Source organism: Oryza sativa, chromosome 12 (genome assembly GCF_034140825.1).
Source record: "Oryza sativa Japonica Group chromosome 12, ASM3414082v1".
In the NCBI taxonomy this organism is placed as follows: domain Eukaryota; kingdom Viridiplantae; phylum Streptophyta; class Magnoliopsida; order Poales; family Poaceae; genus Oryza; species Oryza sativa.
In genome coordinates this window covers 14,742,335-14,767,232 of record NC_089046.1, presented here as the reverse complement: position 1 = coordinate 14,767,232, position 24,898 = coordinate 14,742,335, and the positions used below count along the sequence as shown (strand labels likewise).

The 24,898-nt window shown below is 44.3% G+C and overlaps 1 long non-coding RNA gene across 2 annotated transcripts; it reads left to right on the top strand.

The window, feature by feature from the left end:
- Positions 1-15,772: 15,772 nt before the first annotated feature.
- LOC136354689 (uncharacterized) lies at positions 15,773-18,243 on the top strand. Of its 2 annotated transcripts, none has more exons than XR_010738266.1 (2): positions 15,773-16,370; positions 16,689-18,243. It is a non-coding gene; the product is annotated as an uncharacterized lncRNA (long non-coding RNA). The 2 variants fall into 2 exon arrangements; XR_010738265.1 differs by having other exon boundaries at positions 15,773-16,482.
- Positions 18,244-24,898: the final 6,655 nt, after the last annotated feature.

Here is a 24,898-nt window from a genome sequence, read left to right as displayed (position 1 = left end):
TATAGATATTATGTTTCTTTTCATACTTAGTGCTACATCAGGTAAGTTTGATCTACCAAGTCATGTTTAGAACCGTAATAAGGGTTTCATCAGGGTTTTAGCCGATGAGGTATTTAGACAATAAATATTTCACTGTTTAATCTAATCTTATGGATTTTATGACATCGGACCTCCAGCCGATGTATGCTTTAACATTTGGATCAGTACTTACCCTATAATTTCATTATTACCCGATTGGTTTCTATTAGTATATATTACTATTCTACTATATTATTATCAGCCGACTGCCTCTATATCATTATCTACGTTGGACATATGGCCGATAGCTCAAAGCCCTATGGCTATATTTTGGTCATATATATATATATATATATATATATATATAGGTAAATTAACTGGTGCTACATGGAGTATGGGTTCCAAGATTCAAATCGAGTTATAATATATAAATATAATATAATATATATACATATATATATATATGCACATAAAATGTTAACTGCTATCATATATATATATATATATATATATATATATATATATATATATATATAAATATACATATGCATTTGCATAACATATATATGTATAAATACATATATATTATGCATGTATATGTATTGAAACATATATAAATATAATATAATATATATACATATATATATATATATATATATATATATTATATGCATATATATGTATTGAAACATATATATGCATGGTTTATATATATATAATCCATGCAGCAACAGGGCCATGGAAAAAAAAGGTCAGCTCGAAGATCTTTAGTCCCGGTTATTTCAAGATAGCGATCTTTAGTCCCGGATTGGTAGTCCCGGATTGAAAACCAGGACTAAAGGGGGGTTACAAACTGGGACTACAAATGCTTTCTCCACCAGTGATAGAGCATTAGAGGCAATAACAATATAAGGTACTAAAGCTTGTTCTGGAACAATTATAGCTATTCGTCATAGGACAAGTAGGAAACTAGGAACCGCAGATGCTGGAGCTGATCCTACAACACTAGTTAGGAGCGGTCTAACTGGTGATGCCCCCTTGGTCTGACCAGTCGGTAGCTCCGGTCGCACTGGCTGTATTACACCAGTCTAACTAGCCGATGTTTTCGGTCTGACCAGCGGTAATACACCGTTTGGACCGGTGTACTGTGTCGCAGAAGTAAATCTAGGATCTATTGTACTATTGGTATTTTTTATCGGCCAATCTTGTTGTGCACGGTATTTTGGTATATAAAAATCCTATGGAATACCTTACATATGCTCGTTGTAGGATGTAGATGCACCACCTAGGAACCTACTATTTAGGTGATTCTCTATATCCCTAACGCGAGCATCTAGAGTTTTTTCCAGAGTAGTACTGAAGGTTTTCCCAAAGGAAGTAAACGAGAAGTAAATCGATTGTTTAAACTAGCAATAACAACATCATTTACTATTTGAACAAATTCAAATGAGAGAACATGGACATTGCTAGAATCGGCTATTACTTTGATTTGTTGATGATGGGCACCATGAAATTTTCTTGATTTATGACGCCTTACCTCATATTGCAGTATCATGAAGCTATCTTTTGCGGTAATTCTTCAAAGTGAGCTTCAACTTGGTGGCAATCGGCTTTCAGCAACTCATTATAATCCGAGGTCATGACGTTGTCTTGATCAAGATCGGTCTAAGAGCCCATGGTAGAGAACTAGGGATTTGGCTATGACAACCGAAATCATTTCCTAGCAGATTTGCCAAAAAATATGTGTTGACATCGAATCGGGCCACCACACATTGAGCACGTTATGTGCAATCCGCAACGGCACATGGAGACACACCACCGCAGTGGAGGTAGATGCCATAAAACGAACAAATGGAAGGGATCCTGTCAAGGTGAACACGCTCCGGTTGGTTCTGGACTCGGCAGGCATCTACGGTAAACCCTTTAATTACTAGCTAAACCCCAAATTATTCTCCTATAATCCCCGCAATTGCTTGACGTCTCTCGTCTATACAGTAGATATAGAATATATAGAGGATATGGTTAATAAATTGATTTTAACTATTGATTGGTTGTTGTTTCAATCAGATTTGGCCCCCTATATTTATAGGATGGGTAGACGTGCTTCCAAAGGTCGCTGTTGATATTTCTTAGCAACATTACTAGGGATATAATTCCCATGAATGACGCCCGAAATATTACTCGGTATTCTATACGGTTACAGATCTAATCCACAAGCGCACGGATATACCACTATAGCATTTCACCGAATGTATTCCAAGGTATTGTATTTATTTAATTCAGTAATCTAAGCACCTTGCTGACATTAAATCTACAGATCTATCGCATATAGTACCATTTAGTGACATCTAATAATCTAAGCACATTGCTGACATTACTAAATACTACTCTACATCTCTGCAGATGGCATAGAGCAATCAAATAAATGAATAACAAACCAATACCATTGTATATCTCCAGTAAGCTAGTTACATAATAGTATGAGCCAAGTATGAACTAAAGTTGGTACTCGAATAATTATATAAGTAAAATAAAGGAACAAAACTATATAGAGAAGAATACTTCATTAATGGATAAAGTCTTACAAAAGAGAGAAGTGCTACTAGAGCTATACCCGAAATCTCTGGAAGAATTGAATAACTAACAGACTATTCTAATTCTACTCATGTTGATGTAAAAACACGAGGCCTGGGAGATCTACTTAACTCTAGTGCAAGTCCAAAAGCTTGCCTTTAGGTTTGTGAGCGTGCCAGTTGATTAGATATCTTATATAATCTAAGTCAATGTCAGTATTTAACCTAATCGGTTGCCTTCCAGTAGTAGACGTTAGCCGATCGACGGTTAGATAGCAATATTGCCGGAGATTATGTAAGATATATGATAACTCGACGAATTACATAAACAAGATTAGAGTATCATAAAGATTGAAGCACTAATCCCGAGAAAGCAAGCCGCCACAACAAGTTTTACCTCTTGTTGAAGATCGAAACCGATGCAGCTCAACCCGAAAGCAAGAACTTGTCGAAACAAAATGAAAGAAAAAGGGTGGCGATGCGCCGAGATTACATGGGGCTCGGGGTCTATTTATATCCGAGATTACAAAATATGTCCATATCGGACACGACTCTTATCTCTAACAAACTCTAAGATACCATAAGTCTTTGCGGCAGACCTTTGCCCGAACATATCTCTAAGGAAATTACATAAAATATCCTAATTAATAGATACAATTGCCTCCTCAAGACTCTATCCATGCACGGCAATCCTCGTGAAGCTTGTTAACCTAACCCGACAACGTATATCGTGCCACACTGTCAGATTCGGCTCAATCGGCTAACCTTGTCCGACTCGAACTCTGCTGATTAAGATCGCAGCCGATTCGAATTTAGCTGATTCTTACTCTGTTTCCAAAACGATCTTGAACTTGGATTCCACTTTGATCTGATCTCTATCTTTGATACTTAGATTATCATACGTCGACTCCGAGAGAATATCGCAATTGCCTTTTCCGACCGTTATTCCAGCGCTTTAAATACTAACCGTTGCCCCCGAGAAATCTCACACCGTTTCCTCCGTTTTCACCGCCGAAGCAAACTCCATCCTCTCTCTCTCTCTTTCTCTCTCTCTCTCCGGCGATCCCCTCGGTGCGCAAGGCGATTTCCTCTCCGGCCAACATTAATTTCCTCCCGCGGCTATGTCGACCTCCGCCAGCCCATCTGCTGCGCCATCAGCCGAGTATGTTGAGGTAATTACCCATCGGCTAGATCTCTTTTCTCTTCGTAATAGATCGATTTTCTCAATCTCATCTTGTTTTCTTCTTCTCTATTCTCTCTGGATTCGTAGCATCTTTCCAATCTAGTCGCAATTCTGAGCCTGTCGCATGAGAATCACTATTTTCTTGGACCGATTGGTGATCTTGACCCTACTGAATTCATCGTTGCCGAAACCAACAGAATCCCCTTTAAATTAGCCAACCCTAATCTAAGCCATTGGAAAAACATTTAAGTCTTGGCCATCTTTGGAAAAAACTTTCCCTGAGAAAAGCTGGACTACATGGTACAAGCGCATATCGGCTAGTAAGCAGACACACTGGGATGAGATTGGAATCGGCCAAGCACTTGCCCTTACCAAAGCAAATTCGGCTAAGGACGAACCCTTAATGGCCCCTGCCACATACTTCTGGTCCAACACTATCAACGCCTTTCTGTTCAACGAAGGGCCGATGACCCCAACTCTATTCGACATCACCATGATCACTGGATTAGATGTAACTTCATCGGCAAACCCCATGAGCTTGAACACTAAGAACCGATTCGACTTCAGGACCAAAAGTATAGGTGGTTGGTCTGGTTATGTGGCAGCATACATGCGCAAAGGAGTTGTTACCCCTAGAGAACATGTGGCCTTCCTGCTGATGTGGCTAGAAAAATTCCTCTTTTGTGGATCCAGCTGTGGCCCTACAACCAATTGGCAGTTTGTAGCCGAAGCCCTGGAATCAAAAAGGCAATTTCCTCTAGGCAAAATCCTCCTCGGCTACATATATAAAACACTGAACAACGCATTGGCCAAGATTGCTGTCGGCTCCATCGTCGGCGCAGGAGGACCATGGTGGCTGCTACTAACTTGGCTGAATTTGGTAGTAATGAAGCTGTCAATCGGCCACTCGTGACAGAAGCCGAGTTTCCAAGACTAGAGCCGATTATAGATGATGATGGAGAAGAACGCACCCACCGCAGGTGTATGTCCTATGGGGACTATGCATCCACACCAGCCGATTTGGATCTCCCTGAGCTGCTCAAGGACTGGTTCTGCAGCTTTTATGAAGGCTTTAAAAAAGATGCTCGTGTTTGGTTCTTTTATGAGAATTCAGCCGATTTGGATCTCCCATCAGACTTTAGATTTGAAGATATCAATCATGAGAGATACCAGAAATCCAGAGAAGTTTTCTCAGCTTCGATCAGTCCCTACATCCTTCCTGTCGGCATTCATCAAGGAAGAAACATACAAGTTTCTTATGAATTTTATCACCCAATGAGCTCTGCCAGGCAGTTTGGAATGGGACAGCTACCAATCGGCCTATTCTTTGCCGATAAAATCCAATGCTGAGGGGAAATTTCGTCAACTCTAATGATGGATCGGCTGCTCAACATCCCAGGACCCTCTCTAGGCAGTATTGACAACATAGAGTTGGCAAGGTTCAGGATCAAGAACTTTGACGTATGGTGGGGTGAATGGAAACAACATATCTTCCATCAACCGGCTTCTATGTACATGACAGATTTGTTCTCCGATGTTGTTCCTCAAGTAAATCTTTACTCTTGTCAATTCTGTTTGAACAATTATTAGCCGACTTGAAACTTGACGAACTTCTCTTCATATCTTGCAGACAACAGAATCCTCTCCCCCTCGCAAGATGTCGCGACCGAGAAAATCTGCATTTTGCCGAACGCTAGTGTATTAATCCCCGTCCCAGGAAAAGCCGGGGTACACCATACAAACATGATACAAAAGGCACATCTTTATTATATCGATAATATTTACATTATTACAAATGCACTTCAGGCCTGACAGACAAAAATAAACAGCAGCGGACTAGCGGGCCTACGGCTCCATCTTCACAGGCACTCAACTAGGGTATAAGCCAGGACTCCACCTAGGGCTTCTTCTCCAAAGCTTTTCTTACTGAAGAGGGGAGAGATAGAGCAAGAATGAGTACAACCACCGTACTCAGCAAGTCACATCGGGAGATGCATGATTAATGCAAGGGAGTAGAAGGGGTAATAATATAGGGGTTAAGTTTTGCAGTAAACAGCATTTAAAAGTCGCTTAGTTGCCCAAAGCTATTTTATAAAGACGATCCTAGAGCTACATAGTATTATTAATCAAGGCCGTGGACCCACACGGACCTGCCTTAACCCAAGGCCTACGATGATTCAGATCGAACTGGCAAACCGACCTGGGTCCCAGCTCGTCCCAAGCCAACCCAGGCCAACCTTTCTACATTTTAGTTGTTAAGCAAATTTTAAGAATGAAACCACTAACTTGGGTACATTGCTAGGCTTGCCCATATCCGAGGGCACGGCTATTCGAATAGATTTACTCTGATCAGAGGTGTACATCTTTACCCACAAGACACATCTTTACTCCGCATTCCATGACCTTGGAACCCGTCGTAAACATGTGACATAACCCTTCACCCATCCTAGCCGTGAACAAAAGTACCGACCCAACCCTGCCTACGGCCGGTATCTCGGGACAGGCAGGCCAGGATTGAGCCCCTAGCAACAGGATCTAGACCGGGTGCACCACACGCATAGGGGTGAGACCACCCACGTACTAGTCCAGTGCCATGGCATCTCGACTAACGGGCACCGACCCGTGTAGTCTTCATTTGCCTAGACATCTCGATTACCGAGCCGCAGCTCGTGTAGCCTTCATTTGCCTCAGAGATATCCATCGTCGCAACGACTTCATCCATCTCTATCCGTGTCCTTTTGTTCAGGACTAGACTGAGCACCGAGTTAAGCCTTACACATTAGACATGTGGTTAGTACGGTAGTGCTTTGCAACAGAGGCCCGAAGACCGGTCCTTATAGTGGCCGAGGTGCTACCAGCAAAACCCTGCACCTCGAGCCCAGCCTAAAACCATTTTGGGAGTTTTGAATAGAGGGGGGAGGTGTGTGTTCAATTCCATCACAAGCCAACCATTCTACAGTGTCGAAATGATATGAGAACTCCCAAAGTCTAAAGTTATAAAACCACCTAATATTGCCTAATTAATGAGCGAAGCATCTACCTAAATTCATACTAGTGGAACCGTTAATAGAGTACCCACTAGTTGGGGTTTTGTTTATCCTAGGGTGAACAAGGCAATAATAACAATAGCAATAATAATAAGGCCATAACAAAGGTAAATAGGCATGGCTAAATAAAACAGTGATAACGCGGGAATTTAAATAAAGCGATAATGCATTAATTTAAATCAAAATAATTTTATAAACTGGGATTCAATATGCTCAAGGATGATGTGACTTGCCTTGCTCAGAGAGAACGGCCTTCCGAACCTTCGGCGACGACCGCAAACCACGCTGCGAGAACCTTCGGAACGACAGAAGCTACGCGAAGCACACAAGCAAAGCTACAAGCCTATAAAGAAGCAATAACAATACATAAAACGAAAGCACATGGTTCTTTAGGTTATAATAAACATTAGGAGACTTGAACGGGTCGATTCAGAGTTCGTACGACTAAGATATGATCATCCGAAGTTTAATGCTATTACATGGAGATTTACGGATTATTGTAATTAGGTTTTGCAATTATAAAACATGTGTAAGCGCTAGCCTAGAAAAGATAGGAAGACTGCGCCGTTGACATGTGGACCCCACATGTCAACCTAAGGGACCACAGTAGACCGAGTACACAGAGACGGTCCACGGGTCGACGGAAGCGAATCCCGTGTGTCAACCGAGGCGAGTGGCCGACAAATGGACTCCACTAGACACCACACGGGCTGCACACGTGGAAACCACGCGGCTACCGAGCGGGCACACTAACATGGTCACCACACGCACAAGCGAACGACTACCGACACCAGTACACGGGTACCGTGGTCGACAACCGCACAACGGGCACGGGCGACACCGAAAGGACGAGGACGGGGCAGCGAGGGAGAGGGATCCTTACCACCACGCGACGAGGCGTGGGAACGATGATGACGAACAGGCACGGCGGACACGGCTCGGGGAAGACGGAGGCGAACGGCGAGGGAACGACTTCGGCGGCGATCCTTGGACGAAGGCGAGACACGGCCGGCACGAGGCTTGACGACGCGGAGCCGAGGACGAAGACGACGACGGGGCTGAAGCGGCTCGCTTGACGAACCACGGGCGAACGCCACGACGACCGGGAACGACGGGAGGATGACGACGACGACGACCGAGGCCGGCGAGGAGGCGACGTGGCAGCCGGCAGCAGCTGCACAGAGGCGAGGACGGCGCGGAACACGCCGCTGCGAATCCGACGACGGAGGCGGTGCCGCGAGACGATGTGCCGGGCGACCGACGTGACGTCGACGTCGAGGACGAACGGTGACGACGACGACGGACAGCGGAGGGGTTCGGATGGAGGGAAGGCGATGCCGACGACAACGTCGCTGGCTCGCCGCTGCGATGCCGGAGGTGGTGGTGGCACGGCCGACGGCGCACGGGTGGAGGAAGGGCCGACCGGGGAAATTCCGGCGAGGCGGATGGAGAGGCCGGCGCGGCACGGCGGTGTTCCGGCGAAACAAAGGAGCAGCCGGAGGAGAGGACGACGCTGCGATGTCGACGGAGGAGACGGTGACGTCGGTCGGCGTGCCGGCGACGAACAGCAGCTGGCCGGAGACGGGAAGGTACTGGACACCGACAAGGAGACCGCTCCGGCGAGCTTCGGGCGAGGAGGAGGTGAGGCCGGAGAAGAGGGCGGCGTCGCGGAGCCGAGGGACGCGATGGCACGGCTGACCGACGCTCACGCGCGGCTGCACAGGCAGCTGGAGGCGGCCGGCACGGGGGAAAGAGAAGGGCGACGGCGGGGAGGGGTGATACGACCACGGGGAGGCTCGGGATGAGGCTAAAACGATAGAACGGAGGATGGGAATTCCATTTTATAGGCGCGGGGAGGGAGCCGGCCACGGGAGGAGCGGGGAACGGCGGTGGAGTTTGTGGCTGGCGGCCATGGAAGGCGGCCGGGAATGGCACGGCCGTTCCGGGCGTTAGAGGGCACGAATCAAGGGGGAAATTGGGGGGAATTGAAGAGGAAGGAAAGGGGATTAATTCCAAAACTGGGAATTTCGGAATTCCCAGTTTGAATCGCCTGGATTTTGGGGAGGAATGGCACTAGGTTTCCAGGAGAGAGAGAGGAGGCCGGGCGGGAGGAGGACGACGACCCGGCGCGTGGGCCCCACGCGGGCGCGCGGTCAGCACGTGTGCGGCGCGCGTGGGGGGGGGGCGGCTCGGGAGGCTGGGGCGGCTGGGTGGGGTGGCTTGGGAGGCTGGGGCGGCTGGGTGGAGCGGCCGAGGGACGTGGCCCAGGCGGGAGGGGAGGAAAAGGGAGCTGGGCCGTGGGGGAAGGGGAGGCCCAACAGAAGGAGGGAGAGGAGAGGGAGAGAAAGAGAGGGAGGAAGAGAGGACTTTGGCCGCGGGCCGAGAGAGAGAGAGGGAGGACTTTGGGCCAGACTTGGCCCAAAGGAGGAAGGAGGATTATTTTTAGGTTTTTCTTTTTAATAAACTTTGATCATAGTTGTTGTTGCTTAATAAAGATTCCCGGTGCTCTGAATATTTAAGTAAAATTTGAGGGCTCATTTTAGACCAAGGAGAATTTAACGAAAATTCTCCGGGCCACATTCGAAATTTTCTTGTACGCATTTTAGTGTTTGCCAATTTCTTTTCGAATTTTAATTAATTCTATTATTCCTTTTAGAAAATGATTTTTATTTCGGGATGAATTTATCAAGACGTGACACAAGAGCAACAGCGGCAGAGATATTGAATACGCTTCAGGCCTCTTGCCAAATGGCAGTGGATTAACTCCTCCACTCATCGGCTATCATGCCCCCAAGACCTCAAGTATACTCCAAGGGCTAATCAGAGAACCAGCCGATACCGGCAAGAAGAGAAAGATCAAGGCATTGACTATAGATCCATCAGCTCTGGCTCCGAAGAAGAAGACCAGGAAGAACAAGCCTAAGCCAACCGATGACCTACCTGCCTTAGATCCATCCATCGAGCATGCTCTGGATGAAGAGGATATTGAAGAAGATGTCGATCAAGCTGCAGCCAAAGTGAGTGACACAGAAAAAACTCCATCAGCTTCTCCCAAGCAAACTCCTCTAACCCCTTCTGCTCCAACTCACATTTTAAGGGTAAATCACTTACATTAATCCCCTCTTGTAGTCATGTTTATTCATAGCCGATCACTCATTAATCTTGCGTTTATAGAAAAAGAAGACTGCTGTGAGGAAGATTTTCATATAAGTCCTTATCCTTATAGCCGATCTTTCATAACATTTTATCATTTTGCAGCCCCCTCCTCCTCCTTCACCTCCTATGCAGTCCGAATCAAATAATCGTACTCCATCGGCCGCAGGTAGTCATAATGTTGAGGAAGAAGAACACCCCGCTGCTCCTCTTGATAATCAACTGTCTTTAAATTTCTTCTTGCAGGCCCTAGCCGATTTGTTCTCCTTCGACATCAGGGATTATTTTGATCAGACAGAAGAAGACACCACCAGCAAAGCTTTAGCTCCCTTATCCGATGATGTGAAGAAAACTCTTGAAGATATTTCTCTTCGGCTAGAGGCATCATCTCTAGACAGTTTGGTGGTAGTCTGTGGATCAATTAGGACACGGCTTCATGAAGTTCAAGGTCTGATCCTGGAAGAACTAGCCAACGTCCTCACTCTAGCTGCTTATCTTGAACAACATCAATTCAAACTGGAGAAGGCCAAGCTGAGATTAGCAGAACGTCGGGAGCGCTGGGATATTGAAGCCACAATCCAGGCCAATCGGTGACTCGTGCATGAAGAGAAGTCCAAACTTGATCAGCTATCTGAGGGCCCGATAAAGTCAAATATTGATCGGCTTGAAGCTCGTAAGATTGAGCTCTTGGCACAACTCTAAGAATGCAATGCCGAACTGGATCTGGAACACAAAAAGTTAGCCGATCTCCCACAAGTTGTCAAATAACAGAAGGCAAGGTTGAAATCGGCCATAAAAAATGTCGCTGACATGGCCAGGTCCCTAAAAGTCATCTCTGGAACTGATGCTCAAGACGCCCAAGCCATCGAAGAAGTAGAACAAATTAGGTAGAGAGATATATCGGCTATCCAGCGCTATTTGTCTCAGTGACTTCTTGTGTAATAGATCTTAGGAAACTTTTGTAATCAGCTAAGACATAACTTGTAATCATAATCCTTTGTGCCGATTAATATAACTTCTCGTTTTGCATCTTTGCTCAAAATTCTCAAAAATTTGCAACTGTTGTATGCATGTGCCCCCCTAATTTTGCAATGACGAAGGCATTGATAAAATTACAATCTAGACTAAGGGCTATATAACCATATCGGCCATTGTACATCGGCAAAACACAACCGATTACAATATAAAAACAACTAAGGGTGACATAATCATATCGGCCATACTACATCAGAAAAAACACAACCGATTATGATAATGAAACTAAGGGCGATATAACCATCTCGGCCATCCCAAGGCGATGTAAACACGTCAGCTATCATGTATCGGCAGCACCAGCCGATCATGCACTAACCCAAACACTTGGATAATACTTCTTCAAGTATTTGCCATTAAGTGCTCGTCCATAAACTTGACCATCAAGTCCTTGCAACATATAAGCCCCTTTGGATACAACCTTATAGATTTGAAACGGTCCTTCCCAATTGGGTGACCACTTGCCGAATTTGTTATCTCTAGTTCCTATCGGTAAAATCAACTTCCATACAAGTTCACCTTCCGAAAAAGACTTTGGCACCACTTTCTTGTTATAATGTCGAGCAACATGCTCCTTATCCTTGGTAACCTTTGGAAGGGCTCTCAATCTGGATTGAACTATGTCTTCCATTTCATCGGCCATGAGATTATAATACTCATCGGCTGTCAAATCATTTTGCAACTCCGTTCTTCTTGAGCCGATTCTAACATCCCAGGGTAAAACAGCTTCATGGCCATAAACAGGAACTTGGATTGAACCATGACAAGCCATCCGATAGGACCACAATGCTTCAGCTAATCGAGTATGCCACTGCCGAGGATAATCAGAAATCTTTCTCTTAATCAATTTAATCAAACTCTTGTTAGGCGCCTTGGCTTGCCCATTAGCTTGTGCATAATATGGTGAAGAATTCAACAATTTGACACCCATGCTATCGGCAAACTGAACAAATTCATCGGATACGAAGATTGATCCTTGATCGGTTGTAATGGTTTGAGGAATACCAAATCGATAAATTATATGCTCTTGCAAAATTGTATAGCATCCCCAGAATCAACTTTCTTCAAAGGAATCGCCTCTACCCACTTGGTAAAGTAATCGGTCGCCACTAATATAAACTTGTGTCCTTTGCTTGATGGTGGATTAATCATACCAATCATATCAATTCCCCAACCTCTGAATGACCATGGCTTGATGATAGGATTCATAGCCGACGTTGGCGCTCTTTGAATTGATCCAAACTTTTGACAATCTTGACATCCTTTGTAATATTTGAAACAATCCTCCAACATTGTCGGCCAAAAATATCCTGCATGCCGAAGCAACCACTTCATCTTATGAGCCGACTGATGAGTCCCGCAAATATCTTCATGTACCTCACCGATTGCAACCTTAGCTTGATCGGCACCCAAACACTTAAGCAACACCCCATCAATCGTCCGATAATAGAGCTCATCATCCAACAAAGTATACTTCAACGCCTTATAGCGCAACTTCCGAGAAGCCGATTGAGATGGGTTCCTTAAATAATGATACACATCATACCTCCAATCATCGGCTGTTACTGCGGCAACCTCCACTTTGACATCTTTGATCATCGGCTTATATCCCGATGCCCCTTGGGCCAAATCATTAGCTTCAATATTCTGCTCTCGAGATACATGCTTCAATGTCACCAGCCGAAATTCCTTCATCAACTCTCGGCACTTCTCATTGTAAACTATCAATGTATCATTTTTGCACTCATATTCTCCTGCCATCTGACTGATCACCAGCAAAGAATCGCCCATAATTTCAATAGCATCGGCTTCAACTTTCTTGAGTAATTGCAATCCCTTGAGAACTGCTTCATACTCAGCTTGATTATCAGTTGCATAAGGTTTAATAGTGTAAGCAAACTCAAAACTCGTCCCCCGAGGGGACATTATAACCAGGCTGATGCCACAACCATGAGTGCACACTGATCCATTAAAAAACAAAGTCCAGGGAACAACCTTAATCGAGCCGATTGAATCATCACGATGATTAACAATAAAATCAGCTATAGCCTATCCCTTGATTGCCTTCGATGACTCATACCGAAGATCAAATTTAGTTAAAGAAAATATCCACTTTCCAACTCTCCCTTTCAAAATTGGAGCCGATAACATGTACTTAACCACATCGGTTTTGCATATTATAGTGCATTCATTGGACAGTAGATAATGCCTTAACCTTGTACAGGAAAACTATAAGCACAAGCACAACTTCTCCACAGGAGAATATCTTGTTTCTGCATCTAAGAGCCAACGACTTAAATAGAATACAACCCTTTATTTTCCTTCAAGCTCCTGAATCAAAACCGAGCCGATTGACTTCTCACCGGCCGATAGATATAATCTAAAAGGTATTCCTTTCTGTGGAGGAATCAAAACTAGAGGAGAGCTAAGATATTCTTTAACACTATCCAAAGCCTTCTGCTGCTATGCCCCCAAAGTGAACTTTTTATCGGCTTTCAATCTCAATAATGGAGTAAAAGATTCTAATCTACCAGACAAATTAGAGACAAACCTTCTAACAAAATTTATCTTGCCGATCATCTCCTGCAATTCTGTCTTGTTCTCTGGAGGCTGAGTCTTCTTGATCACATTAACACTCCTCTGGGTTATCTCAAACCCCCTTTCATGAACAAGAAATCCCAAAAACTGGCCAGCCGATACACCGAATGCACACTTTGTCGGATTCATCTTTAGACCATATTTCCTAGTCCTCTCAAAAACTTTCCTCAAATCGGCTATATTGTCCTCTATCTCTTTAGACTTAACAACCACATCATCGATATAGACCTCAACCAACCAACCGATTAGATCATGGTATATATAATTCATGGCCCTTTGATAAGTAGCTCCAGCACTCTTCAAGCCAAAAGTCATTACAACCCACTCAAACAAGCCGATTGCACCAGGACACCTGAAAGCTGTCTTATGGATATCTTCTTCGGCCATAAAGATCTGATTGTACCCTGCATCCATCCATAAAACTCAATATCTCGTGCTCGAAAGCAGCATCAACCAGCTGATCGGCTACTGGCATTGGATATTCATCCTTTGGGGTAGCTTTATTTAAATCTCTGAAATCAATGCACATCCTGACTTTGCCATTTTTCTTGATAACAGGAACTATGCTAGAAACCCACTCGGCATATCTACAAGGACGAATAAAACCAGCATCATACAACCGCTTAATCTCAGCCTTGACATGTTCGAGCATATCGGCTTTGCATCTTCTAGGAGGCTGTTAGTGTGGTCTAACCCCTGGTTTGATAGGCAGCCGATGTTCAACAATTGATCGGCTAAGTCCTGGCATCTTTCTCCCAAAGAGCTAAATCAACACTAGCAACGTTATCTGACCTGTCGGCTGGTACAATTTCAATCTTGTCGCCTTGCCATTGAATCAAGCATTGATGCATGGTTGAAGGAATACAACAATTGGCGTGAATCCAATCCCTTCCAAGCAACAAGATGTAGGAACCCTTCCCATCGATGACAAAGAACGTTGTAGGGATGGTTTTATTGCCGACTGTCAGCTCCACATTCAAAACTCATTTGGTTGTTGATCTCTCATGACTATGAGGATTTTCAGGAGTTGGTTGACAAAGCAATTCGACTGGAAGACAAGAAGAATAGGATGGACAATCGTAAGAGAGGAAGGATTGTTTTCCAGGAGGCACAGGATAGTAGCCAGAGGAAGCATATCAAGCCACTCCAAATTGGTGAACCTTTTTCCGCTGGTCAAGGACAATCGCAGCAGTTGAACATCGGTGATGAGATCAAATCAGAGACTAATGGAAGCAATGAAGTTAACATCGGGCAAGCTAATCAGCCAGTGCCAGTTCAGCAGGACCAGTCTCAAGAGAATAACAGTAGTGGAAGGGAGCAGCAGGTATGTTTCAACTGTTACAAGCCAGGCCACTTTGCAAGAGAGTGTCCGAAGACAAAGCATCAGCAGCCACAAGTCAACAACATTATCGTCACAGGAGCCAATGCAGTGCCAGTTGCATCTTCAAGAGTTGCGTCTTCAAGTATTACAGCTCAGCCACCAGTTTCAAAGCAGCAGAAGTTTTCTTTAAAGCCTTAGAATAATTATCTGAGTTATGGAATAATAAGGTAGACTGCAGTTTACCTATGCCCTTTTCTTTCTAGCCGTTCCGAATCTCGGGACGAGATTCTTTGTAAGGGGGGTAGATTTGTCACATCCTGATTTCTATTTCAGGATTTATAAATTATTTAATAAATTATTATTAGAATTTATATTAAATGTTCATTAATTTACAAGTGAAGTTAAATGTGGGAAATAAAATTTCCTCAATATAAAGCATGGATGGATTTAATTTTTATTAAATTCTTCATGGTTAATTATACTCTCTGGAATTTTCTTAGATTTTTTCGGAGCTCAATTCCTAATTTTTAATCATACAAAGAGCATTTCAGTAATTACCCACATATTAAATTAATCATTAAATGGTCTAATTATAATTTTGTTAAGTACTTTGAGTGTCCAAGTATTTTCATGATTTTTCTTGAAATTATTTGAGCATTGGAAGTATTTTTAACAATTCAAAGATCATTTAAGTGATTATTTTAATTGGGAAAGTAATAAAATCCTCCTCCTCAGCTTGGGCCATTTTCGGCCCATTCCTTCCTTTCCTTCCTCTCTCTTCCGCCGGCCCAACCTGAGCCGCCTCCTCTCCTCTCAGCCTAGCCGGAAAAGTCTAATTTACTTCCCTGGCACTGTTCATCTTCCAGCTCTGGACAGAGCCGAGCCGCCCGTGCTGTGCCCTGTGCAGCCGCCGCTTCCTCCGTTAAATCTCGCCTCCCCGTTGCTCCTTTTTTCCAATTTAGTTGAGGGGAAATATTCCTCTTATCCTCCTCTATCTTTACCCTCAAAAATCGGAGCTAATCGTTGAGTATCTTATCCGAATCGAACTCGTTTTCGAGTTTATCTCCAAAACCGAGTTTTTTGATTTTCCGGATCGATTTCTTGCGGGAGGAGTCCGATCTCTTCAATCCAAGGCTATAAATAGGACCCCCTAGTCCTCCTCTTTCGTTTGCCCCCTCTCCCGTGTTCTCCCGTGCCTCGCAGCGCCGCCGCCACGTGCTCCGCCCCGCCGTCGTCGCCGGCCGAGCTCCATCCGCGTCGCGCCGCCGCCTCCGTCGTCGCCGCCGGTCGCCGTCACCGCCGTAAGGTGCGCCGAGGTGTGGAGAAGCCCGGCCGCTCTCTCCCCGCTGTCGCCGGTCACCGGAGTCCCGTCGCCACCGCCGACCGAAGCCGCGCCGCCAATAGACCTCGTCGCCGGCCGTCGTCGTTCGTCGTTTGGTTCGAGGGTGAGTACCGTTGGGTTCGTCTCGTCGTCCTCTACGTGTTCATGTCCTCCAAAGTCGCAGCCGACCATCCAATCTCCGGCGAGGTCGCCATCTTGGTCCGGCCATTGATGAGGTCATCATGACGTCATCATCGTTTTTCTTTTTCCTGTTTTTTCTAATAGATTAAATCTTCGGAAATTCATAACTAAATCATCGTAACTCGGTTTTGAGTGGTTCAAGTTGCTAAATTCATCTAAAATCATGATCTACATGTTTGTTTACTTTATATGTACTGTTTATTTGGTTTTTATTAGTCTTTTTCTTCGTTTTGCGTGTTAGCTTGTCGTTTCCGTCGTTGCGAAGGTTCGTGAGTGCGTCAGGAGTGTTCAGAAGATTAATTGAAGACTGATTATTGCAAGGCAAGTCACACAGATCCTAAACACAATCCTTTGAGCATGTTGATCCTATATTTAAATTCTCTATTTATTTCAACTGTGCATTTATTTTCGAATGTCACCGGGTGGTGTGAATCTATTCCTTTGTTATGGCCAATTTGCATTGAATGCCCTATTCCTTGATACCTTGGGTAATAAATTGATTAGCTTGAACCTTATGTATTGGTTTGGTTCAGCTAAATGTTATATATATAATTGCTTAGCAATGCTTAGAAACATTAGCTCACTAATGGGATGAATCATATATACTACATTATTATTATGGTTATATTTAATGGTCGCTCACGATGGTTAATCGTGTGATGTTAATTAATTGATAAATAAAATCTGGTTAAGGTGGGTTGTGAGCATATGGTTTTGATGGTTGTGCTCATGACAATTAAGGACCGGTTCGCGAGCTACTGTTGTGAAACATTTACCGTACCAACCACAAGCCAGCGTGGGCAACAGCTTTATCTTTTGTATAGCATGATTCAATATAGTGCGCCAGACTGTGAAGTGGCGAGAAGTCCACGGGGGTCGCTGGGGAGTCCATGCCTTGTTTATAAGGGGGTGATTATGATCCAGGAAAGGTGCGCTGTAATGGATTATGTTGTGCAAGGGGTATTGTCACAACTCCTTTCCGAGGTACCGTGGTGGTATTGAGGCACATGGTGACATGATGTGGGGTTGTGTCTTGTGGGTACAGTGGTACACCTCTGGCCAGAGTAAAACTATTCGAATAGCCGTGCCCGCGGTTATGGGCAGGTTGAGCAATGTTTTTCGTGATTAGTCTCACACTACTCATCAATGTTAATAATGTGATAATTAATTTGACTCCTGGTTTGGAATGGATAATTCCTGGTTTGGAGGTTTGATCTGTACGACCGGGGTTGGTTGTTCAGGTTTGGTTGGGCCTGAGCAGCATGGGTGTGCTGTTCAGTGTTGATTAAAATTGATGATTAATTACTCTACTGTTTTACTTATCTTAAATCTTTGCTAAATGCTGCTTTTGCAAATGAGCCTATATTATGCCATCCTTTGGAATCCTTGTGCACTTGCATGTTTGCTGTGTGGCTTGCTGAGTATGTCATATGCTCACCTTGCAATAATCAATCAACCTCAGTTGAAGAAAAAGGATCCAGAAGGAGAAGACGTTTGGCTTATACCCCAGTTGAGCTGCCTGTGGGAGTGGAGCCGGAGCTTCGCTAGATTTTATTTTCCGCTGCAGTTTTCTTCTTGGTGAGGACTAAGTGCCTCTTAAGTAAGTATTTATCGTTTTAGTTAATTTGATGAATCTGTATATTAAATTGTCAGTTTGTGTACCTCGGCTGATTCCTGGACGAGGATTTTATGCACAAATAAGTTCGGAAATTACTAGTGAATTTTCGGGCGTGACATCGGCTTCCCATTGACGTAGCCATTTATATACAATGGTTTGAGATGCCGATTTTCTGTCCCTTCTGGCTTCTCAAAGACCGCTTGCTCTGGCGATAAAACTAACATAGCCGATTCTTCTTCAACTTCATCAACATCGGCTTGATTAGCTCCAAACTCAGCTCGTAACATGAAAACCATGTTAGCTGACGTAGTCACAACACTTTTCCCTTTAGCCAACCTTTTTGCTTCATCGGTATAGACCTCATCGGCTATAGCAACTTGGTTCTTAACACGCCACTCTTGCCTCGGCTTTGTTTTCTTTAGCCGATGGTTAATCTCTTGCTCGACCTCTTGGAAGCGCTCTCTGTTCCTCAATCTTTGAACCCTCCTTTTCTGATTCTTCGTGAAAATACCAGAAGGGCACCATTGATTTTTTATGTCTTCATCACCACCTTGGTCACAATCTTGATTCACCAGGCCCAACCTTTGATGAACAGGAACCCTTGCTTGCCTTAGCCGATTGCCCATGTTATAAGATCGGCTTGAACTTTCCGCAATATTACTACATCCAAGACAATCTTCAATAGATGGCAGCCTCATCCCTTCATTCCAGCATAATCTGAAAAACTCACAGCCCCAATGAGGATCAAAACCGCCATTATCTTCTTCATAATGCTTCACCTGCTGCTTGTCATACTTCTTTTGGTACTTGTTGATAATTCTAGCCGAATTGATCTGAGCACCTCGAGCTTTTCGTCCGTCGGCTGTTCGACCAGCTGTATGTACCATATTGACTGGAAAAGGATTGCCATCAATCCTCATCGGCTTCTTAGAATCATCAAACTTGATTTTGCCTCCCTCAATAGCCGCCTGGATCTGCTGTCTGAAGACTTTACAATCATTAGTAGAATGAGACCCAGAATTATGCCACTTGCAATACCTCCTCTTGCCTAGCTCCTCAGCCGATGGGATTATATGACCAGCAGGAAGTTAAATCTGCTTTTCCCGAAGTAATAAGTCAAAAATCTTATCGGCCTTTGTAATGTCAAAGTCATACCTCTCTTCTTTTCCAGAACTCTATACCCATTGGCATGGCATAATCTTCTTGCTTATAACTCACTCGGCTGCTGCTACCTCAGAATCATCATCATGATCATCAGATCCATATATGTAAGGACAGACATGATTGACCTTTTTAAAGTTCTTTCTGGCCTCTGCAAACCTCTATTCATGCAAGGTTACCTTCTGTGCAAGATGTGACAAACTGTGAAAGTCCTGGGACGAGAATTTTTCCCTGATCGGAGCTATCATACCCTGAAAAGCCAAATCGGCTAACTGGGCATCAGTCCAGCTCAAGCTATAGCACTTATTCCTCATCTCTCTGAATATAATCCTGCACAGGTTCATCATGCCTTTGCCTAATAGCTTTTAGATCAGACAATTTCATCTCATGAACCCCGCTATAGAAGTAACTATGGAATTGCTTCTTCAAATCGGCCCAACTGTTGATTGATCCATATGGCAAAGAAGAAAACCAAGTAAAAGCCGATCCAGATAAAGACAAAGGAAACAACCTAACCCTTAGGGCGTCAACAGCCGATGCCTCACCACACTAAGCTAGGAATCGGCTAACGTGTTCGTAGGTTGAAACACTGTCTTGCCCTGAGAATTTTGAGAAATCCGAAACTTTAAATCGGTTAGGCAATGGAACCCTCTCAAACCACTTAGGGTACGGATGCCGATACAAGTTTCCATCATCCTTCGGCTTAAGCCCAAACTGCTCCCTCATCACATCAGCAATCATATCGGCCCATGGTCTCTGTTGAGGTACTCCCTGTGCTTTGTCACGCCCAGAAATTCACTAGTAATTTCCGAACTTATTTGTGCATAAAATCCTCGTACAGGAATTAGCCGAGGTACACAAACTGACAATTTAATATACAGATTCATCAAATTAACTAAAACGATAAATACTTACTTAAGAGGCACTTAGTCCTCACCATGAAGAAAACTGCAGCGGAATATAAAATCTAGCGAAGCTCCGGCTCCACTCCCACAGGCAGCTCAACTGGGGTATAAGCCAAACGTCTTCTCCTTCTGGATCTTTTTCTTCAACTGAGGTTGATTGATTATTGCAAGAATGAGCATATGACATACTCAACAAGCCACACAGCAAATATGCAAGTGCACAAGGATACCAAAGGATGGCATAATATAGGCTCATTTGCAAAAGCAGCATTTAGCAAAACATTTAAGAGAAGTAAAACAGTGGAGTAATTAATCAGAAATTTTAATCAACACTGAACAGCACACCCATGCTGCACAGGCCCAACCATCCTGAACAACCATACCCGGCTGTACAGATCTAATCTCCAAACCAGGAGCTAAGCAAATTATTACCAGGTATAACATCCATAATTATTGTGAGAGGTGTGAGACTAATCACGAAAAACATTGCTCAACTCGCCCATAACCGCGGGCACGGCTATTCGAATAGTTTTACTCTGGCCAGAGGTGTACCACTGTACCCACAAGACACAGCCTCAACATCATGTCTACCATGCGTCGCGATACTGGAAAGTACCCGAATAGAGGCTGTGACAATACCCTCTGCACAACACAACTCACCACAGTGCACCATTCCTGGATCATAATCACCCCCTTATAAAACAAGGCATGGACTCCCCAGCGACCCCCGTGGGCTTATCTCCGCCACTTCTCAGTCTGGTGCTCCGCAATGAATCATGTTATACAAAAGGTAAAGCCGTTGCCCACGCTGGCTTGTGGTTGGCACGGTTAATGTTTCACAACAGTAGCTCGCGAACCGGTCCTTAATTGCCATGAGCACGACTCTCAAAACCATGTGCTCACAACCCACCATTATCAAGTTTTAGTTGGCAAGTAATTAATTAATCAATCACGATTGACCATCGTGAACTATCATTAAGCCATCATTAAATAATAGTGAGTCATAAGTTATCCCAATAGTGTGCTAATGTTTCTAAGCATGGCTAAGCAATTATATCTAATATCTAGTTGAACCAATATATATAAAGCTCAACTAGTCCAATTATAATAACCCAAGGTATCAATGAATAAAGTAATCAATGCAAACAGGCCATAACAAAGGAATAGATTCACACCACCCAGTGACATTCGAAAATAAATGCACAGTTGAAATAAATAGAGAATTTAAATATAGGATCAACAAGCTCAAAGGATTGTGTTTAGGATCTGTGTGACTTGCCTTGCAATAATCGGTCTTCAATTAATCTTCTTGAATACTTCCGGCGCACTCACGAACCTTCGCAACGACGGAAACGACAAGCTAACACGCAAAACGAAGAAAAAGACTAATAAAAACTAAATAAACAGTACATATAAAGTAAACAAACATGTAGATCATAATTTTAGATGAATTATGAGACTTGAACGGCCTCATTCTGACTTCAAATGAGTTTATTATGAATTTTACAAGATTAAATCTAATTAAAGCCCATTTAAAAAGAATTAAATAAATTTAATTCAATTTATGGACAATTTTAATATGTAGATCTTTATTTTATACAACTTTTGCAACTTGAACCACATTAAACTGAGTTACAATGAATTAGTTATGAATTTTTAAAGATTAAATCGGATTAAAACACTTATATGGATTTTAATTGAATTATGACGCAATAATGAATTATTTTTGAAAAGGAAAAGAGAATTATTGCGTCAGCGGCTAGGGTTTGCGGTGGACCGGGCGCACGGCAGCGGTTCACGGGAACGGACGGCCGAGATCGATCTTATCCAAAACGAACGGCCGAGATCGACCGGTCCACGGCCGGACCACAACGGGCGGCGACGATGACATCAGCGATGACGTCAGCACCGGCGGCGGCTCGGGCGGCGCAAGCTCGCCGGCGAACGACGGCGCGGCGCCGCAAACGGAAGACACCTACGCGAAGCGGACGGCGCGGCGAACTCACCGGTGACCAAAACGACGGCGGAAGAGCAACGGACGGCGCCGGCGACGAGGAAGAAGCGGCGGCAACCTTCGGGTCGACGGTGACGGCGATGCTCCGGCGGTCTTCGGCGGCAGCGAAGCGGTGGACGGGGACGGCGACGACCTCACGAACCCGATGGTGGCGACGGCGGCTGCAACGGCGGCGCGGCGCGGCTGAACCGACGGCAACGACAGCGGCGGCTAGGGCTACGCGGAGGCGGCGCTAGACGCGATGGCGGGCTAAGGCAAAGGTGGCGGCGGATAGAGGAGAGCTCGGGGGTCCTTTTAAAGTGGCAAGGAGGCGGCGGCGAAGGCCCACGGCGACCGGCGGCGAGAAGGAAAGTTCAGGCTCGGAGAGAGAGAGACCGATCCGAATCGACCTCGAATCCACGAACTTCCAAAGCGATTTAGACGACGATTCCAAAAGAGAAAAGGTAGAGGAGATCCCGAAGATTGTTTCTCCTCAAACGATTTCACTGGAGAAGGAAAGGCGCGGCCGAATTTGGAAGGAGACGGCGGCGGCTTGCGCTAGGGTTTCGGGCGGCGGCGGCGGCGCGAGGAGGAAGACAGGCCTGACAGGTGGGGCCCACCTGTCAGCGGCTGAGAGAGAGGAGGAAGGGGCGCGGCGGACTGGGCCGACTGGGCCGGGGAGGGAGAGAGAAAGAGAGAGGGGTTTTGGGCCGACTTTCGGCCCAAAGCCAAAAGAAGACTTTTAAAAACCTTTTTCAATTTAAATTATTCATGAAATGCAATTCCATTTATTAAAAATACTTCCTTAGCTCAAATAAATCCCAGAAAAATCTAGGAATTATAGAATTAAGCAAAGTATTTAACAAAATTTTATCTAGCCCAATTTTATATTGAGATTTAACAAATTAAAATTAGATCTTCTCTTCTAGGCTTTTAAAATCATTTCTAAAAATTCCTTTTAAACAACAATTTATAATTTAAGGATTTTTAAACAAGAAAAGCTCTTAACATTTATAATTAGTCATTAATGATCAAATAATTACTGAACTATTCTTTGTATCATTTAGGAATTGAGCTCTGAAAAATCCGAGAAAATTTCAGAGAGTTGACTTAATCATGGAGAATTTAATAAAAATTAAATCCATCCATGCTTTATATTTAGGAAATTTTATTTCCCACATTTAGCTTCACTTGTAAATTAAAGAACATTTAATATAAATTTTATTATTAATTTTTTAAATAATTTATAAATCCTGAAACAAAAATCAGGATGTGACATGCTTGCTGCGGTACAGGCTCGAATTGATTGTAATAAGGAGCGAACTGAGGCTTAGCCGATCCTCCCTGCTGATATTGAACTTGTGGCAATGGTGGTTGATACTGGTAGTTCAAATTGCCCCCTTGGTAATTCTGAAAATTTGGCTATATGTTACGCACCAAATGTTCAGGAATAACTTGAGGTATCACCGATTGATCAGGTTGCATATGATGAACCAAATGCTCTAGGACAACTCGATTTGCAACGTGCTATCTCAGCTGATTATCGGGTGTCCTGAACCCAGCCGATGCATTAAGCAAACCTTGCTGCTGAATCGGCTGAGCAACCTGCTGACTTGGTGGCGTCTGCTAAACCAGCTGCTGCTGGATTGGGTCAACAGTAGGCTGAGTTGGTAAGAGCATAGCTATAACTTGCTCCTGAGTTATCCGATTCACATTTTGCTCACTATGCTGTGGCTGCTCTCTCACCAATAATCGAGGATTGATTAGTTGACCTAGCGCCGATGATGGTCCAGCGGGTGCAGGAGCCGATACTGGTGCTGTCGGCTGAGCTGATGGCGCATTGGGAGCAATTGGCTGAGCAGTCGGCTGATTGCCAGTGATCAGGGGCCAATAGTTTGGGAAAACACCTCCTGCCAAATAAACCGGTCCTATAGCATGATACTCAGCTATGGAGCCATCAACCATGATAAAATAAATACGATACCCTTCGAATACTCTCACGTAAAATGCTACAATAGTATATCAGTGCGCTTGCAGATAAACTCTGTAACCATAATATACCAAGAGTGTTTCTGCACAATTGCTGGGAATTATATTTCTAATAATATCGTTAAGAAATACCAACAAGCATTTCTGGCACCGTTTCCGGGGAAGATTCATAATAGAGAATACCTGAACTAATACTTTATATTTACCTCTGTATAACCACTGCCCTTTGTAGGCTAACCTTGGTTGTTTTCACTTTTGTTGTGAAAATAGGGTAGTGCATGACTGGTTTCAACTTGCCGAAAAACTTTAATGAAAATCCAGAAGCTTTCTTCCGGAGCGTCAGGCCGCGAGTCATTGCTCCACAGAAAACTCTACCGACAGATGAACTAGCCGTACCAGCGCCACCGATTTTCAAGACTATGGCTGACAAGACCCTTCGTGAGTTCGCTACCCCCTCTGCTGACAATGTGGCTATTGGGCCGCAAATCAACATGGGAGACGTGGATTTCGACTTGAAGTCCAGCCTCATCACAATGGTGCAGGCTAGCCCGTTCTGTGGCAAGCTTAAAGAGGATGCCAACGCTCATCTGCAGCAGTTCCTGGAGATATGTAGCACGTACACCATAAAGGGTGTTAGTCCAGACACCGTCAGGCTATGGCTCTTCCCGTTTTCCCTTCTTGGGAAAGCGAAGCAGTGGTTCTATGCCAACCGTGCTGCTGTCAACACCTGGGACAAATGCTCTACGACATTTCTCTCGAAGTTCTTTCCGATGGGCAAAACCAAT